Raw genomic sequence first — 20,495 nt, 5'->3', positions numbered from 1 at the left:
TTTCCCACCAGGAAGAGGAATTAACCAAAGGCTCAGCGTGCCATGCCGGAACCACACTAGGGCCTGAAGCAATCCTGCGGTGTTGCGGCCAGCTCACAAGAAAGCGAGTTGAAGAAAGGAGCTCAGGGGCACTGTAATTCACAAACCTGCAGAGTTAAAAATGACAGCTATCGTCCAAAAATATATTGAAGTAAGGCTGCCAAGAGGACTTGAAAGCGGGGCAGAATTGCAGGAAACCGATTTCAGGAGGTAGACTGGAATTGCATGTAAAGCATAGGAAAAGAGGCAGAACGTCCACAATGATGCACTTGGCCAAAAAGGGCGTATGCATTTTTTACTGAACATATTCAGGAAAAAACGCATACGCACTTTTTGGCCAACCAAGCATGCTTGCAAAGGAAATCTGCACTACAATGAAGTCTCACTGCCCCCTGGTCAAAAGGGCCATCTGAAAAATGTGTAAAATCCAGAAAGGCAGGACAGGCCATGGAGACCTGGGAGCCTTGTTATGCTGATGGGCGGGATGTAAATTGCCAACAGCCACTCTGGAGAAGTGTATGGTGTTTCCTGAAACATCTACAAAACAAAGCAACAGAGCCTAGGGCACTTCCACTTATGGTCCTATAGCTTAGGGAAATTAAAATCAAAAAGACACAGCCACCTCAAAGTTTGGGATGGCTCTGTTTCCAAGAACGTCATTTACAGTACAAATTCAATATCACAGAAAGTGAAAAATGGATAAAGAAGTTGTGGTACTTACGTACAAGGCAATATCACTCAGCAATGAAATCTATGTCATCAGGCCCGTAGCAGCATAATGAGTGGATTCAGGTACGATGATTCTAAGTGAAATAAGTCACACAGAAAAAGAAACATCATAAGTTATCACTACTACATGGAATGTAATCTTGGCTACCCAGGAACTGAATTACAAAACAGAACAGGGTCTGAAATGTAGAAAACCAACTTATGCTTGCTTAAGGATAAAGGTGAGTTGGGGTGCTGCATAAAACCAGAGATTGAAATTAGCACAGATACCGTTCCATAAGCCAAATATGTAATAGACAAGAGCTACTCCTTGCTCAACGAAGAGGACACAACACCCCATATTAAACGCCTTAGAATATACCTGCCTAGTAAAAATCTTAAAACCTATGGATTTCTATGTCTCCGAAAGAGAATCAAGCGTGTGTACAGCGGCATAAACGCAGCAGTGATAGGATTTGTGAGGTTCGGTGAGCAAATGCAGAACCTTTGAAGTCATATTGCATGGTACCCATTCCATGGGTCTCAACTCTCCAGGTTTAAGGGATTCTTCCTTCAGCTAAAACATGCATGTGGAACCCAGAGTATGATCCACCGTGTGATCGGGAAACGTGTTCAAATGTGTCTCAGGTTTCGTCCCCTGGTACTCGTGTGCAACATTCCAGACGCTTTACTAACACTCTTCCCACTTGGAGAGTCAGTGCCTTTAACCTCCTGTTTGGCCCAGTTTGCAATTTCTGCGGAAAATGAACAGGAATAGGGAGAACCAATGAGAGACTAGCTGGAGGTGTCTGGACGGGCAAATTTAACTCTCATTTCCCACCAGGAAGAGGAATTAACCAAAGGCTCAGCGTGCCATGCCGGAACCACACTAGGGCCTGAAGCAAGGCTGCGGTGTTGTGGCCAGCTCACAAGAAAGCGAGTTGAAGAAAGGAGCTCAGGGGCACTGTAATTCACAAACCTGCAGAGTTATAAATGACAGCTATCATCCAAAAATATATTGAAGTAAGGCTGCCAAGAGGACTTGAAAGCGGGGCAGAATTGCAGGAAACCGATTTCAGGAGGTAGACCGGAATTGCACGTAAAGCATAGGAAAAGAGGCAGAACGTCCACAATGATGCACTTGGCCAAAAAGGGCGTATGTGTTTTTTTCTGAATATATTCAGGAAAAAACTCATACACCCTTTTTGGCCAACCAAGCAAGCTTGCAAAGGAAATGTGCACTACAATGAAGTCTCACTGCCCCCCGGTCAAAAGGGCCATCTGAAAAAAGTGTAAAATCCAGAAAGGCAGGACAGGCCATGGAGACGTGGGAGCCTTGTTATGCTGATGGGCGGGATGTAAATTCCCAACAGCCACTCTGGAGAAGTGTATGGTGTTTCCTGAAACATCTAAAAAACAAAGCAACAGAGCCTAGGGCACTTCCACTTATGGTCCTATAGCTTAGGGCAATTAAAATCAAAAAGACACAGCCGCCCCAAAGTTTGGGACGGCTCTGTTTACAAGAACCTCGTTTACGGTACAATTTCAATATCGCAGAATGCGAAAAATGGATAAAGAATTCGTGGTACTTACGTACAATGCAATATTACTCAGCAATGAAATCTATGTCATCAGGCCCATAGCAGCATAATGAGTGGATTCAGGTATTATGATTCTAAGTGAAATAAGTCACACAGAAAAAGAAACATCATAAGATATCACTACTACATGGAATGTAAACTTGGCTACACAAGAACTGAATTACAAAACAGAACAGTGTCTCAAATGTAGAAAACCAACTTATGCTTGCTTAAGGGGAAAGGTGAGTTGGGGTGCTGCATAAAACCAGAGATTGAAATTAGCACAGATACCATTCCATAAGCCAAATATGTAATAGACAAGAGCTACTCCTTGCTCAACGAAGTGGACTCAACACCCGATATTAAACGTCTAAGAATATACATGACTAGTAAGAATCTTAAAACCTATGGATTTATATGTCTCCAAAAGAGAATCAAGAGTGTGTACAGCGGCATAAACGCAGCAGTGATAGGATTGGTGAGGTTCGGTGAGCCAATGCAGACCCTTTGAAGTCATATTGCATGGTACCCATTCCATGGGTCTCAACTCTCCAGGTTTAAGGGATTCTTCCTTCAGCTAAAACATGCATGTGGAACCCAGAGTATGATCCACCGTGTGATCGGGAAACGTGTTCAAATGTGTCTCAGTTTTCATCCCCTGGTACTCGGGGGCAACATTCCAGACGCTTTACTAACACTCTCCCCACTTGGAGAGTCAGTGCCTTTAACCTCCTGTTTGGCCCAGTTTGCAATTTCTGCGGAAAATGAACAGGAATAGGGAGAACCAATGAGAGACTAGCTGGAGGTGTCTGGATGGGCAAATTTAACTCTCATTTCCCACCAGGAAGAGGAATTAACCAAAGGCTCAGCGTGCCATGCCGGAACCACACTAGGGCCTGAAGCAATCCTGCAGTGTTGCGGCCAGCTCACAAGAAAGCGAGTTGAAGAAAGGAGCTCAGAGGCACTGTAATTCACAAACCTGCAGAGTTATAAATGACAGCTATCGTCCAAAAATATATTGAAGTAAGGCTGCCAAGAGGACTTGAAAGCGGGGCAGAATTGCAGGAAACCGATTTCAGGAGGTAGACTGGAATTGCATGTAAAGCATAGGAAAAGACGCAGAACGTCCACAATGATGCACTTGGCCAAAAAGGGCGTATGCGTTTTTTCCTGAATATATTCAGGAAAAAACGCATACGCCCTTTTTGGCCAACCAAGCAAGCTTACAAAGGAAATCTGCACTACAATGAAGTCTCACTGACCCCGGTCAAAAGGGCCATCTGAAAAAAGTGTAAAATCCAGAAAGGCAGGACAGGCCATGGAGAATTGGGAGCCTTGTTATGCTGAAGGGCGGGATGTAAATTGCCAACAGCCACTCTGGAGAAGAGTATGGTGTTTCCTGAAACATCTAAAAAACAAAGCAACAGAGCCTAGGGCACTTCCACTTATGGTCCTACAGCTTAGGGCAATTAAAATCAAAAAGACACTGCCGCCCCAAAGTTTGGGACAGCTCTGTTTACAAGAACCTCGTTTACGGTACAATTTCAATATCGCAGAAAGTGAAAAATGGATAAAGAAGTTGTGGTACTTACGTACAAGGCAATATCACTCAGCAATGAAATCTATGTCATCAGGCCCGTAGCAGCATAATGAGTGGATTCAGGTACGATGATTCTAAGTGAAATAAGTCACACAGAAAAAGAAACATCATAAGTTATCACTACTACATGGAATGTAATCTTGGCTACCCAGGAACTGAATTACAAAACAGAACAGGGTCTGAAATGTAGAAAACCAACTTATGCTTGCTTAAGGAGAAAGGTGAGTTGGGGTGCTGCATAAAACCAGAGTTGAAATTAGCACAGATACCGTTCCATAAGCCAAATATGTAATAGACAAGAGCTACTCCTTGCTCAACGAAGAGGACACAACACCCCATATTAAACTCCTAAGAATATACCTGCCTAGTAAAAATCTTAAAACCTATGGATTTCTATGTCTCCGAAAGAGAATCAAGCGTGTGTACAGCGGCATAAATGCAGCAGTGATAGGATTGGTGAGGTTCGGTGAGCAAATGCAGACCCTTTGAAGTCATATTGCATGGTACCCATTCCATGGGTCTCAACTCTCCAGGTTTAAGGGATTCTTCCTTCAGCTAAAACATGCATGTGGAACCCAGAGTATGATCCACCGTGTGATCGGGAAACGTGTTCAAATGTGTCTCAGTTTTCGTCCCCTGGTACTCGGGTGCAACATTCCAGACGCTTTACTAACACTCTCCCCACTTGGAGAGTCAGTGCCTTTAACTTCCTGTTTGGCCCAGTTTGCAATTTCTGCGGAAAATGAACAGGAATAGGGAGAACCAATGAGAGACTAGCTGGAGGTGTCTGGACGGGCAAATTTAACTCTCATTTCCCACCAGGAAGGGGAATTAACCAAAGGCTCAGCGTGCCATGCCGGAACCACACTAGGGCCTGAAGCAATCCTGCGGTGTTGCGGCCAGCTCACAAGAAAGCGAGTTGAAGAAAGGAGCTCAGGGGCACTGTAATTCACAAACCTGCAGAGTTATAAATGACAGCTATCGTCCAAAAATATATTGAAGTAAGGCTGCCAAGAGGACTCGAAAGGGGGGCAGAATTGCAGGAATCCGATTTCAGGAGGTAGACTGGAATTGCATGTAAAGCATACGAAAAGAGGCAGAACGTCCACAATGATGCACTTGGCCAAAAAGGGTGTATGCGTTTTTTCCTGAATATATTCAGGAAAAAACGCATACGCCCTTTTTGGCCAACCAAGCAAGCTTGCAAATGAAATGTGCACTACAATGAAGTCTCACTGCCCCCCGGTCAAAAGGGCCATCTGAAAAAAGTGTAAAATCCAGAAAGGCAGGACAGGCCATGGAGACGTGGGAGCCTTGTTATGCTGATGGGCGGGATGTAAATTCCCAACAGCCACTCTGGAGAAGTGTATGGTGTTTCCTGAAACATCTAAAAAACAAAGCAACAGAGCCTAGGGCACTTCCAATTATGGTCCTATAGCTTAGGGAAATTAAAATCAAAAAGACACAGCCACCCCAAAGTTTGGGACGGCTCTGTTTACAAGAACCTCATTTACGGTACAAGTTCAATATCACAGAAAGCGAAAAATGGATAAAGAAGTTGTGGTACTTACGTACAATACAATATCACTCAGCAATGAAATCTATGTCATCAGGCCCGTAGCAGCATAACGAGTGGATTCAGGTACGATGATTCTAAGTGAAATAATTCACAGAGAAAAAGAAACATCATAAGATATCACTACTACACGGAATGTAAACTTGGCTACACAGGAACTGAATTACAAAACAGAACAGGGTCTCAAATGTAGAAAACCAACTTATGCTTGCTTAAGGGGAAAGGTGAGTTGGGGTGCTGCATAAAACCAGAGATTGAAATTAGCACAGATACCATTCCATAAGCCAAATATGTAATAGACAAGAGCTACTCCTTGCTCAACGAGGTGGACTCAACACCCGATATTAAACGTCTAAGAATATACCTGACTAGTAAGAATCTTAAAACCTATGGATTTATATGTCTCCAAAAGAGAATCAAGAGTGTGTACAGCGGCATAAACGCAGCAGTGATAGGATTGGTGAGGTTCGGTGAGCAAATGCAGACACTTTGAAATCATATTGCATGGTACCCATTCCATGGGTCTCAACTCTCCAGGTTTAAGGGATTCTTCCTTCAGCTAAAACATGCATGTGGAACCCAGAGTATGATCCACCGTGTGATCGGGAAACGTGTTCAAATGTGTCTCAGTTATTGTCCCCTGGTACTCGGGTGCAACATTCCAGACGCTTTACTAAAACTCTCTCCACTTGGAGAGTCAGTGCCTTTAACCTCCTGTTTGGCCCAGTTTGCCATTTCTGCGGAAAATGAACAGGAATAGGGAGAACCAATGAGAGACTAGCTGGAGGTGTGTGGACGGGCAAATTTAACTCTCATTTCCCACCAGGAAGAGGAATTAACCAAAGGCTCAGCGTGCCATGCCGGAACCACACTAGGGCCTGAAGCAATCCTGCGGTGTTGCGGCCAGCTCACAAGAAAGCGAGTTGAAGAAAGGAGCTCAGGGGCACTGTAATTCACAAACCTGCAGAGTTATAAATGACAGCTATCGTCCAAAAATATATTGAAGTAAGGCTGCCAAGAGGACTCGAAAGCGGGGCAGAATTGCAGGAATCCGATTTCAGGAGGTAGACTGGAATTACATGTAAAGCATAGGAAAAGAGGCAGAACGTCCACAATGATGCACTTGGCCAAAAAGGGCGTATGCGTTTATTCCTGAATATATTCAGGAAAAAACGCATACGCCCTTTTTGGCCAACCAAGCAAGCTTGCAAAGGAAATCTGCAGTACAATGAAGTCTCACTGCCCCCCGGTCAAAAGGGCCATCTGAAAAATGTGTAAAATCCAGAAAGGCAGGACAGGCCATGGAGAATTGGGAGCCTTGTTATGCTGATGGGCGGGATGTAAATTGCCAACAGCCACTCTGGAGAAGTGTATGGTGTTTCCTGAAACATCTAAAAAACAAAGCAACAGAGCCTAGGGCACTTCCACTTATGGTCCTATAGCTTAGGGAAATTAAAATCAAAAAGACACAGCCACCCCAAAGTTTGGGCCGGCTCTGTTTACAAGAATCTCGTTTATTGTACAAGTTCAATATCGCAGAAAGTGAAAAATGGATAAAGAAGTTGTGGTACTTACGTACAATGCAATATCACTCAGGAATGAAATCTATGTCATCAGGCCCGTAGCAGCATAATGAGTGGATTCAGGTACGATGATTCTAAGTGACATAAGTCACACAGAAAAAGAAACATCATAAGATATCACTAATACATGGAATGTAAACTTGGCTACACAGGAACTGAATTACAAAACAGAACAGGATCTCAAATGTAGAAAACCAACTTATGCTTGCTTAAGGGGAAAGGTGAGTTGGGGTGCTGCATAAAACCAGAGATTGAAATTAGCACAGATACCGTTCCATAAGCCAAATATGTAATAGACAAGAGCTACTCCTTGCTCAACGAAGAGGACTCAACACCCCATATTAAACGTCTAAGAATATACCTGACTAGGAAGAATCTTAAAATCTATGGATTTATATGTCTCCGAAAGAGAATCAAGCGTGTGTACAGTGGCATAAGCGCAGCAGTGATAGGATTGGTGAGGTTCGGTGAGCCAATGCAGACCCTTTGAGGTCATATTGCATGGTACCCATTCCATGGGTCTCAACTCTCCAGGTTTAAGGGATTCTTCCTTCAGCTAAAACATGCATGTGGAACCCAGAGTATGATCCACCGTGTGATCGGGAAACGTGTTCAAATGTGTCTCAGTTTTTGTCCCCTGGTACTCGGGTGCAACATTCCAGACGCTTTACTAAAACTCTCTCCACTTGGAGAGTCAGTGCCTTTAACCTCCTGTTTGGCCCAGTTTGCAATTTCTGCGGAAAATGAACAGGAATAGGGAGAACCAATGAGAGACTAGCTGGAGGTGTCTGGACGGGCAAATTTAACTCTCATTTCCCACCAGGAAGAGGAATTAACCAAAGGCTCAGCGTGCCATGCCGGAACCACACTAGGGCCTGAAGCAATCCTGCGGTGTTGCGGCCAGCTCACAAGAAAGCGAGTTGAAGAAAGGAGCTCAGGGGCACTGTAATTCACAAACCTGCAGAGTTAAAAATGACAGCTATCGTCCAAAAATATATTGAAGTAAGGCTGCCAAGAGGACTTGAAAGCGGGGCAGAATTCCAGGAAACCGATTTCAGGAGGTAGACTGGAATTGCATGTAAAGCATAGGAAAAGAGGCAGAACGTCCACAATGATGCACTTGGCCAAAAAGGGCGTATGCATTTTTTCCTGAATATATTCAGAAAAAAACGCATACGCCCTTTTTGGCCAACCAAGCAAGCTTGCAAAGGAAATCTGCACTACAATGAAGTCTCACTGCCCCCCGGTCAAAAGGGCCATCTGAAAAAAGTGTAAAATCCAGAAAGGCAGGACAGGCCATGGAGAACTGGGAGCCTTGTTATGCTGATGGGCGGGATGTAAATTGCCAACAGCCACTCTGGAGAAGTGTATGGTGTTTCCTGAAACATCTAAAAAACAAAGCAACAGAGCCTAGGGCACTGCCACTTATGGTCCTGTAGCTTAGGGAAATTAAAATCAAAAAGACACAGCCACCCCAAAGTTTGGGATGGCTCTGTTTACAAGAACCTCGTTTACGGTACAAGTTCAATATCACAGAAAGCGAAAAATGGATAAAGAAGTTGTGGTACTTACGTACAATGCAATATCACTCAGCAATGAAATCTATGTCATCAGGCCCGTAGCAGCATAATGAGTGGATTCAGGTACGATGATTCTAAGTGAGATAAGTCACACAGAAAAAGAAACATCATAAGATATCACTACTACACGGAATGTAAACTTGGCTACACAGGAACTGAATTACAAAACAGAACAGGGTCTCAAATGTAGAAAACCAACTTATGCTTGCTTAAGGGGAAAGGTGAGTTGGGGTGCTGCATAAAACCAGAGATTGAAATTAGCACAGATACCGTTCCATAAGCCAAATATGTAATAGACAAGAGCTACTCCTTGCTCAACGAAGAGGACTCAACACCCCATATTAAACGTCTAAGAATATACCTGACTAGGAAGAATCTTAAAACCTATGGATTTATATGTCTCCGAAAGGGAATCAAGCGTGTGTACAGTGGCATAAGCGCAGCAGTGATAGGATTGGTGAGGTTCAGTGAGTCAATGCAGAACCTTTGAAGTCATATTGCATGGTACCCATTCCATGGGTCTCAACTCTCCAGGTTTAAGGGATTCTTCCTTCAGCTAAAACATGCATGTGGAACCCAGAGTATGATCCACCGTGTGATCGGGAAACGTGTTCAAATGTGTCTCAGTTTTTGTCCCCTGGTACTCGGGCGCAACATTCCAGACGCTTTACTAAAACTCTCTCCACTTGGAGAGTCAGTGCCTTTAACCTCCTGTTTGGCCCAGTTTGCAATTTCTGCGGAAAATGAACAGGAATAGGGAGAACCAATGAGAGACTAGCTGGAGGTGTCTGGACGGGCAAATTTAACTCTCATTTCCCACCAGGAAGAGGAATTAACCAAAGGCTCAGCGTGCCATGCCGGAACCACACTAGGGCCTGAAGCAATCCTGCGGTGTTGCGGCCAGCTCACAAGAAAGCGAGTTGAAGAAAGGAGCTCAGGGGCACTGTAATTCACAAACCTGCAGAGTTATAAATGACAGCTATCGTCCAAAAATATATTGAAGTAAGGCTGCCAAGAGGACTCGAAAGTGGGGCAGAATTGCAGGAATCCGATTTCAGGAGGTAGACTGGAATTACATGTAAAACATAGGAAAAGAGGCAGAACGTCCACAATGATGCACTTGGCCAAAAAGGGCGTATGCATTTTTTCCTGAATATATTCAGGAAAAAACGCAAACGCCCTTTTTGGCCAACCAAGCAAGCTTGCAAAGGAAATCTGCAGTACAATGAAGTCTCACTGCCCCCCGGTCAAAAGGGCCATCTGAAAAATGTGTAAAATCCAGAAAGGCAGGACAGGCCATGGAGAATTGGGAGCCTTGTTATGCTGATGGGCGGGATGTAAATTGCCAACAGCCACTCTGGAGAAGTGTATGGTGTTTCCTGAAACATCTAAAAAACAAAGCAACAGAGCCTAGGGCACTTCCACTTATGGTCCTATAGCTTAGGGAAATTAAAATCAAAAAGACACAGGCACCCCAAAGTTTGGGCCGGCTCTGTTTACAAGAATCTCGTTTATTGTACAAGTTCAATATCGCAGAAAGTGAAAAATGGATAAAGAAGTTGTGGTACTTACGTACAATGCAATATCACTCAGGAATGAAATCTATGTCATCAGGCCCGTAGCAGCATAATGAGTGGATTCAGGTACGATGATTCTAAGTGACATAAGTCACACAGAAAAAGAAACATCATAAGATATCACTAATACATGGAATGTAAACTTGGCTACACAGGAACTGAATTACAAAACAGAACAGGATCTCAAATGTAGAAAACCAACTTATGCTTGCTTAAGGGGAAAGGTGAGTTGGGGTGCTGCATAAAACCAGAGATTGAAATTAGCACAGATACCGTTCCATAAGCCAAATATGTAATAGACAAGAGCTACTCCTTGCTCAACGAAGTGGACTCAACACCCCATATTAAACGTCTAAGAATATACCTGACTAGTAAGAATCTTAAAACCTATGGATTTATATGTCTCCGAAAGAGAATCAAGCGTGTCTACAGAGGCATAAATGCAGCAGTAATAGGATTGGTGAGGTTCGGTGAGCAAATGCAGACCCTTTGAAGTCATATTGCATGGTACCCATTCCATGGGTCTCAACTCTCCAGGTTTAAGGGAATCTTCCTTCAGCTAAAACATGCATGTGGAACCCAGAGTATGATCCACCGTGTGATCGGGAAACGTGTTCAGATGTGTCAGATTTCGTCCCCTGGTATTCGGGTGCAACATTCCAGACGCTTTACTAACACTCTCTCAACTTGGAGAGTCAGTGCCTTTAACCTCCTGTTTGGCCCAGTTTGCCATTTCTGCGGAAAATGAACAGGAATAGGGAGAACCAATGAGAGACTAGATGGAGGTGTCTGGACGGGCAAATTTAACTCTCATTTCCCACCAGGAAGAGGAATTAACCAAAGGCTCAGCATGCCATGCCGGAACCACACTAGGGCCTGAAGCAATCCTGCGGTGTTGCGGCCAGCTCACAAGAAAGCGAGTTGAAGAAAGGAGCTCAGGGGCACTGTAATTCACAAACGTGCAGAGTTAAAAATGACAGCTATCGTCCAAAAATATATTGAAGTAAGGCTGCCAAGAGGACTTGAAAGCGGGGCACAATTGCAGGAAACCGATTTCAGGAGGTAGACTGGAATTGCATGTAAAGCATAGGAAAAGAGGCAGAACGTCCACAATGATGCACTTGGCCAAAAAGGGCGTATGCATTTTTTCCTGATTATATTCAGAAAAAAACGCATACGCCCTTTTTGGCCAACCAAGCAAGCTTGCAAAGGAAATCTGCACTACAATGAAGTCTCACTGCCCCCCGGTCAAAAGGGCCATCTGAAAAAAGTGTAAAATCCAGAAAGGCAGGACAGGCCATGGAGAACTGGGAGCCTTGTTATGCTGATGGGTGGGATGTAAATTGCCAACAGCCACTCTGGAGAAGTGTATGGTGTTTCCTGAAACATCTAAAAAACAAAGCAACAGAGCCTAAGGCACTTCCACTTATGGTCCTGTAGCTTAGGGAAATTAAAATCAAAAAGACACAGCCACCCCAAAGTTTGGGACGGGTCTGTTTACAAGAACCTCGTTTACGGTACAAGTTCAATATCACAGAAAGCGAAAAATGGATAAAGAAGTTGTGGTACTTACGTACAATGCATTATCACTCAGCAATGAAATCTATGTCATCAGGCCCATAGCAGCATAATGAGTGGATTCAGGTACGATGATTCTAAGTGAGATAAGTCACACAGAAAAAGAAACATCATAAGATATCACTACTACACGGAATGTAAACTTGGCTACACAGGAACTGAATTACAAAACAGAACAGGGTCTCAAATGTAGAAAACCAACTTATGCTTGCTTAAGGGGAAAGGTGAGTTGGGGTGCTGCATAAAACCAGAGATTGAAATTAGCACAGATACCATTCCATAAGCCAAATATGTAATAGACAAGAGCTACTCCTTGCTCAACGAAGAGGACTCAACACCCCATATTAAACGTCTAAGAATATACCTGACTAGGAAGAATCTTAAAATCTATGGATTTATATGTCTCCGAAAGAGAATCAAGCGTGTGTACAGTGGCATAAGCGCAGCAGTGATAGGATTGGTGAGGTTCGGTGAGCCAATGCAGAACCTTTGAAGTCATATTGCATGGTACCCATTCCATGGGTCTCAACTCTCCAGGTTTAAGGGATTCTTCCTTCAGCTAAAACATGCATGTGGAACCCAGAGTATGATCCACCGTGTGATCGGGAAACGTGTTCAAATGTGTCTCAGTTTTTGTCCCCTGGTACTCGGGTGCAACATTCCAGACGCTTTACTAAAACTCTCTCCACTTGGAGAGTCAGTGCCTTTAACCTCCTGTTTGGCCCAGTTTGCAATTTCTGCGGAAAATGAACAGGAATAGGGAGAACCAATGAGAGACTAGCTGGAGGTGTCTGGACGGGCAAATTTAACTCTCATTTCCCACCAGGAAGAGGAATTAACCAAAGGCTCAGCGTGCCATGCCGGAACCACACTAGGGCCTGAAGCAATCCTGCGGTGTTGCGGCCAGCTCACAAGAAAGCGAGTTGAAGAAAGGAGCTCAGGGGCACTGTAATTCACAAACCTGCAGAGTTATAAATGACAGCTATCGTCCAAAAATATATTGAAGTAAGGCTGCCAAGAGGACTCGAAAGCGGGGCAGAATTGCAGGAATCCGATTTCAGGAGGTAGACTGGAATTACATGTAAAGCATAGGAAAAGAGGCAGAACGTCCACAATGATGCACTTGGCCAAAAAGGGCGTATGCGTTTTTTCCTGAATATATTCAGGAAAAAACGCATACGCCCTTTTTGGCCAACCAAGCAAGCTTGCAAAGGAAATCTGCAGTACAATGAAGTCTCACTGCCCCCCGGTCAAAAGGGCCATCTGAAAAATGTGTAAAATCCAGAAAGGCAGGACAGGCCATGGAGAATTGGGAGCCTTGTTATGCTGATGGGCGGGATGTAAATTGCCAACAGCCACTCTGGAGAAGTGTATGGTGTTTCCTGAAACATCTAAAAAACAAAGCAACAGAGCCTAGGGCACTTCCACTTATGGTCCTATAGCTTAGGGAAATTAAAATCAAAAAGACACAGCCACCCCAAAGTTTGGGATGGCTCTGTTTACAAGAACCTCGTTTACAGTACAAGTTCAATATCACAGAAAGTGAAAAATGGACAAAGATTTTGTGGTACTTACGTACAATGCAATATCACTCAGCAATGAAATCTATATCATCAGGCCCGTAGCAGCATAATGAGTGGATTCAGGTACGATGATTCTAAGTGAGATAAGTCACACAGAAAAAGAAACATCATAAGATATCACTACTACACGGAATGTAAACTTGGCTACACAGAAACTGAATTACAAAACAGAACACGGTCTCAAATGTAGAAAACCAACTTATGCTTGCTTAAGGGGAAAGGTGAGTTGGGTTTCTGCATAAAACCAGAGATTGAAATTAGCACAGATACCATTCCATAAGCCAAATATGTAATAGACAAGAGCTACTCCTTGCTCAACGAAGTGGACTCTACACCCCATATTAATCGCCTAAGAATATACCTGACTAGTAATAATCTTAAAACCTATGGATTTATATGTCTCCAAAAGAGAATCAAGCATGTGTACAGCGGCATAAACGCAGCAGTGATAGGATTGGTGAGGTTTGATGAGCAAATGCAGACCCTTTGAAGTCATATTGCATGGTAGCCATTCCATGGGTCTCAACTCTCCAGGTTTAAGGGATTCTTCCTTCAGCTAAAACATGCATGTGGAACCCAGAGTATGATCCACCGTGTGATTGGGAAACGTGTTCAAATGTGTCTCAGTTTTTGTCCCCTGGTACTCGGGTGCAACATTCCAGACGCTTTACTAACACTCTCCCCACTTGGAGAGACAGTGCCTTTAACCTCCTGTTTGGCCCAGTTTGCAATTTCTGCGGAAAATGAACAGAAATAGGGAGAACCAATGAGAGACTAGCTGGAGGTGTCTGGACGGGCAAATTTAACTCTCATTTCCCACCAGGAAGAGGAATTAACCAAAGGCTCAGCGTGCCATGCCGGAACCACACTAGGGCCTGAAACAATCCTGCGGTGTTGCGGCCAGCTCACAAGAAAGCGAGTTGAAGAAAGCAGCTCAGGGGCACTGTAATACACAAACCTGCAGAGTTAAAAATGACAGCTATCGTCCAAAAATATATTGAAGTAAGGCTGCCAAGAGGACTTGAATGCGGGGCAGAATTGCAGGAAACCGATTTCAGGAGGTAGACTGGAATTGCATGTAAAGCATAGGAAAAGAGGCAGAACGTCCACAATGATGCACTTGGCCAAAAAGGGCGTATGCGTTTTTTCCTGAATATATTCAGGAAAAAACGCATACGCCCTTTTTGGCCAACCAAGCAAGCTTGCAAAGGAAATCTGCACTACAATGAAGTCTCACTGCCCCCCGGTCAAAAGAGCTATCTGAAAAAAGTGTAAAATCCAGAAAGGCAGGACAGGCCATGGAGAACTGGGAACCTTGTTATGCTGATGGGCGGGATGTAAATTGCCAACAGCCACTCTGGAGAAGTGTATGGTGTTTCCTGAAACATCTACAAAACAAAGCAACAGAGCCTAGGGCACTTCCACTTATGGTCCTATAGCTTAGGGAAATTAAAATCAAAAAGACACAGTCACCCCAAAGTTTGGGACAGCTCTGTTTACAAGAACCTCGTTTACAGTTCGAGTTCAATATCACAGAAAGTGAAAAATGGATAAAGAAGTTGTGGTAGGTACGTACAAAGCAATATCACTCAGCAATGAAATCTATGTCATCAGGCCCATAGCAGCATAATGAGTGGATTCAGGTACGATGATTCTAAGTGAGATAAGTCACACAGAAAAAGAAACATCATAAGATATCACTAATACACGGAATGTAAACTTGGCTACACAGGAACTGAATTACAAAACAGAACAAGGTCTCAAATGTAGAAAACCAACTTATGCTTGCTTAAGGGGAAAGGTTAGTTGGGGTGCTGCATAAAACCAGAGATTGAAATTAGCACAGATACCGTTCCATAAGCCAAATATGTAATAGACAAGAGCTACTCCTTGCTCAACGAAGAGGACTCAACACCCCATATTAAACGTCTAAGAATATACCTGACTAGTAATAATCTTAAAACCTATGGATTTATATGTCTCCGAAAGAGAATCAAGTGTGTGTACAGCGGCATAAACGCAGCAGTGATAGGATTGGTGAGGTTCGGTGAGCAAATGCAGACCCTTTGAAGTCATATTGCATGGTACCCATTCCATGGGTCTCAACTCTCCAGGTTTAAGGGATTCTTCCTTCAGCTAAAACATGCATGTGGAACCCAGAGTATGATCCACCGTGTGATCGGGAAACGTGTTCCAATGTGTCTCAGTTTTTGTCCCCTGGTACTCGGGTGCAACATTCCAGACGCTTTACTAAAACTCTCCCCATTTGGAGAGTCAGTGCCTTTAACCTCCTGTTTGGCCCAGTTTGCAATTTCTGCGGAAAATGAACAGGAATAGGGAGAACCAATGAGAGACTAGCTGGAGGTGTCTGGACGGGCAAATTTAACTCTCATTTCACACCAGGAAGAGGAATTAACCAAAGGCTCAGCGTGCCATACCGGAACCACACTAGGGCCTGAAGCAATCCTGCGGTGTTGCGGCCAGCTCACAAGAAAGCGAGTTGAAGAAAGGAGCTCAGGGGCACTGTAATTCACAAACCTGCAGAGTTATAAATGACAGCTATCGTCCAAAAATATATTGAAGTAAGGCTGCCAAGAGGACTCGAAAGCGGGGCAGAATTGCAGGAATCCGATTTCAGGAGGTAGACTGGAATTGCATGTAAAGCATAGGAAAAGAGGCAGAACGTCCACAATGATGCACTTGGCCAAAAAGGGCGTATGCGTTTTTTCCTGAATATATTCAGGAAAAAACGCATACGCCCTTTTTGGCCAACCAAGCAAGCTTGCAAAGGAAATCTGCAGTACAATGAAGTCTCACTGCCCCCCAGTCAAAAGGGCCATCTGAAAAAAGTGTAAAATCCAGAAAGGCAGGACAGCTCATGGAGAATTGGGAGCCTTGTTATGCTGATGGGCGGGATGTAAATTGCCAACAGCCACTCTGGAGAAGTGTATGGTGTTTCCTGAAACATCTAAAAAACAAAGCAACAGAGCCTAGGGCACTTCCACTTATGGTCCTATAGCTTAGGGAAATTAAAATCAAAAAGACACAGCCACCCCAAAGTTTGGGACGGCTCTGTTTACAAGAACCTCGTTTACGGTACAAGTTCAATATCACAGAAAGCGAAAAATGGATAAAGAAGTTGTGGTACTTACGTACAATGCAATATCACTCAGCAATGAAATCTATGTCATCAGGCCCATAGCAGCATAATGAGTGGATTCAGGTACGATGATTCTAAGTGAGATAAGTCACACAGAAAAAGAAACATCATAAGATATCACTAATACACGGAATGTAAACTTGGCTACACAGGAACTGAATTACAAAACAGAACAAGGTCTCAAATGTAGAAAACCAACTTATGCTTGCTTAAGGGGAAAGGTGAGTTGGGGTGCTGCATAAAACCAGAGATTGAAATTAGCACAGATACCGTTCCATAAGCCAAATATGTAATAGACAAGAGCTACTCCTTGCTCAACGAAGAGGACTCAACACCCCATATTAAACGTCTAAGAATATACCTGACTAGTAAGAATCTTAAAATCTATGGATTTATATGTCTCCGAAAGAGAATCAAGCGTGTGTACAGTGGCATAAGCGCAGCAGTGATAGGATTGGTGAGGTTCGGTGAGCCAATGCAGAACCTTTGAAGGCATATTGAATGGTACCCATTCCATGGGTCTCAACTCTCCAGGTTTAAGGGATTCTTCCTTCAGCTAAAACATGCATGTGGAACCCAGAGTATGATCCACCGTGTGATCGGGAAACGTGTTCCAATGTGTCTAAGTTTTTGTCCCCTGGTACTCGGGTGCAACATTCCAGACGCTTTACTAAAACTCTCCCCACTTGGAGAGTCAGTGCCTTTAACCTCCTGTTTGGCCCAGTTTGCAATTTCTGCGGAAAATGAACAGGAATAGGGAGAACCAATGAGAGACTAGCTGGAGGTGTCTGGACGGGCAAATTTAACTCTCATTTCCCACCAGGAAGAGGAATTAACCAAAGGCTCAGCGTGCCATACCGGAACCACACTAGGGCCTGAAGCAATCCTGCGGTGTTGCGGCCAGCTCACAAGAAAGCGAGTTGAAGAAAGGAGCTCAGGGGCACTGTAATTCACAAACCTGCAGAGTTATAAATGACAGCTATCGTCCAAAAATATATTGAAGTAAGGCTGCCAAGAGGACTCGAAAGCGGGGCAGAATTGCAGGAATCCGATTTCAGGAGGTAGACTGGAATTGCATGTAAAGCATAGGAAAAGAGGCAGAACGTCCACAATGATGCACTTGGCCAAAAAGGGCGTATGCGTTTTTTCCTGAATATATTCAGGAAAAAACGCATACGCCCTTTTTGGCCAACCAAGCAAGCTTGCAAAGGAAATCTGCAGTACAATGAAGTCTCACTGCCCCCCAGTCAAAAGGGCCATCTGAAAAAAGTGTAAAATCCAGAAAGGCAGGACAGCTCATGGAGAATTGGGAGCCTTGTTATGCTGATGGGCGGGATGTAAATTGCCAACAGCCACTCTGGAGAAGTGTATGGTGTTTCCTGAAACATCTAAAAAACAAAGCAACAGAGCCTAGGGCACTTCCACTTATGGTCGTATAGCTTAGGGAAATTAAAATCAAAAAGACACAGCCACCCCAAAGTTTGGGACGGCTCTGTTTACAAGAACCTCGTTTACGGTACAAGTTCAATATCACAGAAAGCGAAAAATGGATAAAGAAGTTGTGGTACTTACGTACAATGCAATATCACTCAGCAATGAAATCTATGTCATCAGGCCCATAGCAGCATAATGAGTGGATTCAGGTACGATGATTCTAAGTGAGATAAGTCACACAGAAAAAGAAACATCATAAGATATCACTAATACACGGAATGTAAACTTGGCTACACAGGAACTGAATTACAAAACAGAACAAGGTCTCAAATGTAGAAAACCAACTTACGCTTGCTTAAGGGAAAAGGTGAGTTGGGGTGCTGCATAAAACCAGAGATTGAAATTAGCACAGATACCGTTCCATAAGCCAAATATGTAATAGACAAGAGCTACTCCTTGCTCAACGAAGAGGACTCAACACCCCATATTAAACGTCTAAGAATATACCTGACTAGTAAGAATCTTAAAATCTATGTATTTATATGTCTCCGAAAGAGAATCAAGCGTGTGTACAGTGGCATAAGCGCAGCAGTGATAGGATTGGTGAGGTTCGGTGAGCCAATGCAGAACTTTTGAAGTCATATTGAATGGTACCCATTCCATGGGTCTCAACTCTCCAGGTTTAAGGGATTCTTCCTTCAGCTAAAACATGCATGTGGAACCCAGAGTATGATCCACCGTGTGATCGGGAAACGTGTTCAAATGTGTCTCCGTTTTTGTCCCCTGGTACTCGGGTGCAACATTCCAGACGCTTTACTAAAACTCTCCCCACTTGGAGAGTCACTGCCTTTAACCTCCTGTTTGGCCCAGTTTGCAATTTCTGCGGAAAATGAACAGGAATAGGGAGAACCAATGAGAGACTAGCTGGAGGTGTCTGGACGGGCAAATTTAACTCTCATTTCCCACCAGGAAGAGGAATTAACCAAAGGCTCAGCGTGCCATGCCGGAACCACACTAGGGCCTGAAGCAATGCTGCGGTGTTGCGGCCAGCTCACAAGAAAGCGAGTTGAAGAAAGGAGCTCAGGGGCACTGTAATTCACAAACCTGCAGAGTTAAAAATGACAGCTATCGTCCAAAAATATATTGAAGTAAGGCTGCCAAGAGGACTTGAAAGCGGGGCAGAATTGCAGGAATCCGATTTCAGGAGGTAGACTGGAATTGCATGTAAAGCATAGGAAAAGAGGCAGAACGTCCACAATGATGCACTTGGCCAAAAAGGGCGTATGCGTTTTTTCCTGAATATATTCAGGAAAAAACGCATACGCCCTTTTTGGCCAACCAAGCAAGCTTGCAAAGGAAATCTGCACTACAATGAAGTCTCACTGCCCCCCGGTCAAAAGGGCCATCTGAAAAAAGTGTAAAATCCAGAGAGGCAGGACAGGCCATGGAGAACTGGGAGCCTTGTTATGCTGATGGGCGGGATGTAAATTGCCAACAGCCACTCTGGAGAAGTGTATGGTGTTTCCTGAAACATCTAAAAAACAAAGCAACAGAGCCTAGGGCACTTCCACTTATGGTCCTATAGCTTAGGGAAATTAAAATCAAAAAGACACAGCCACCCCAAAGTTTGGGACGGCTCTGTTTACAAGAACCTCGTTTACGGTACAAGTTCAATATCACAGAAAGCGAAAAATGGATAAAGAAGTTGTGGTACTTACGTACAATGCAATATCACTCAGGAATGAAATCTATGTCATCAGGCCCGTAGCAGCATAATGAGTGGATTCAGGTACGATGATTCTAAGTGACATAAGTCACACAGAAAAAGAAACATCATAAGATATCACTAATACATGGAATGTAAACTTGGCTACACAGGAACTGAATTACAAAACAGAACAGGATCTCAAATGTAGAAAACCAACTTATGCTTGCTTAAGGGGAAAGGTGAGTTGGGGTGCTGCATAAAACCAGAGATTGAAATTAGCACAGATACCGTTCCATAAGCCAAATATGTAATAGACAAGAGCTACTCCTTGCTCAACGAAGTGGACTCAACACCCCATATTAAACGTCTAAGAATATACCTGACTAGTAAGAATCTTAAAACCTATGGATTTATATGTCTCCAAAAGAGAATCAAGCATGTGTACAGCGGCATAAACGCAGCAGTGATAGGATTGGTGAGGTTTGATGAGCAAATGCAGACCCTTTGAAGTCATATTGCATGGTAGCCATTCCATGGGTCTCAACTCTCCAGGTTTAAGGGATTCTTCCTTCAGCTAAAACATGCATGTGGAACCCAGAGTATGATCCACCGTGTGATCGGGAAACGTGTTCAAATGTGTCTCAGTTTTTGTCCCCTGGTACTCGGGGGCAACATTCCAGACGCTTTACTAACACTCTCCCCACTTGGAGAGTCAGTGCCTTTAACCTCCTGTTTGGCCCAGTTTGCAATTTCTGCGGAAAATGAACAGGAATAGGGAGAACCAATGAG

The sequence above is a fragment of the Pseudorca crassidens genome, chromosome 1 (genome assembly GCF_039906515.1).
Source record: "Pseudorca crassidens isolate mPseCra1 chromosome 1, mPseCra1.hap1, whole genome shotgun sequence".
Classification (NCBI taxonomy): Eukaryota; Metazoa; Chordata; class Mammalia; order Artiodactyla; family Delphinidae; genus Pseudorca; species Pseudorca crassidens.
This window is presented reverse-complemented; position numbering follows the sequence as displayed.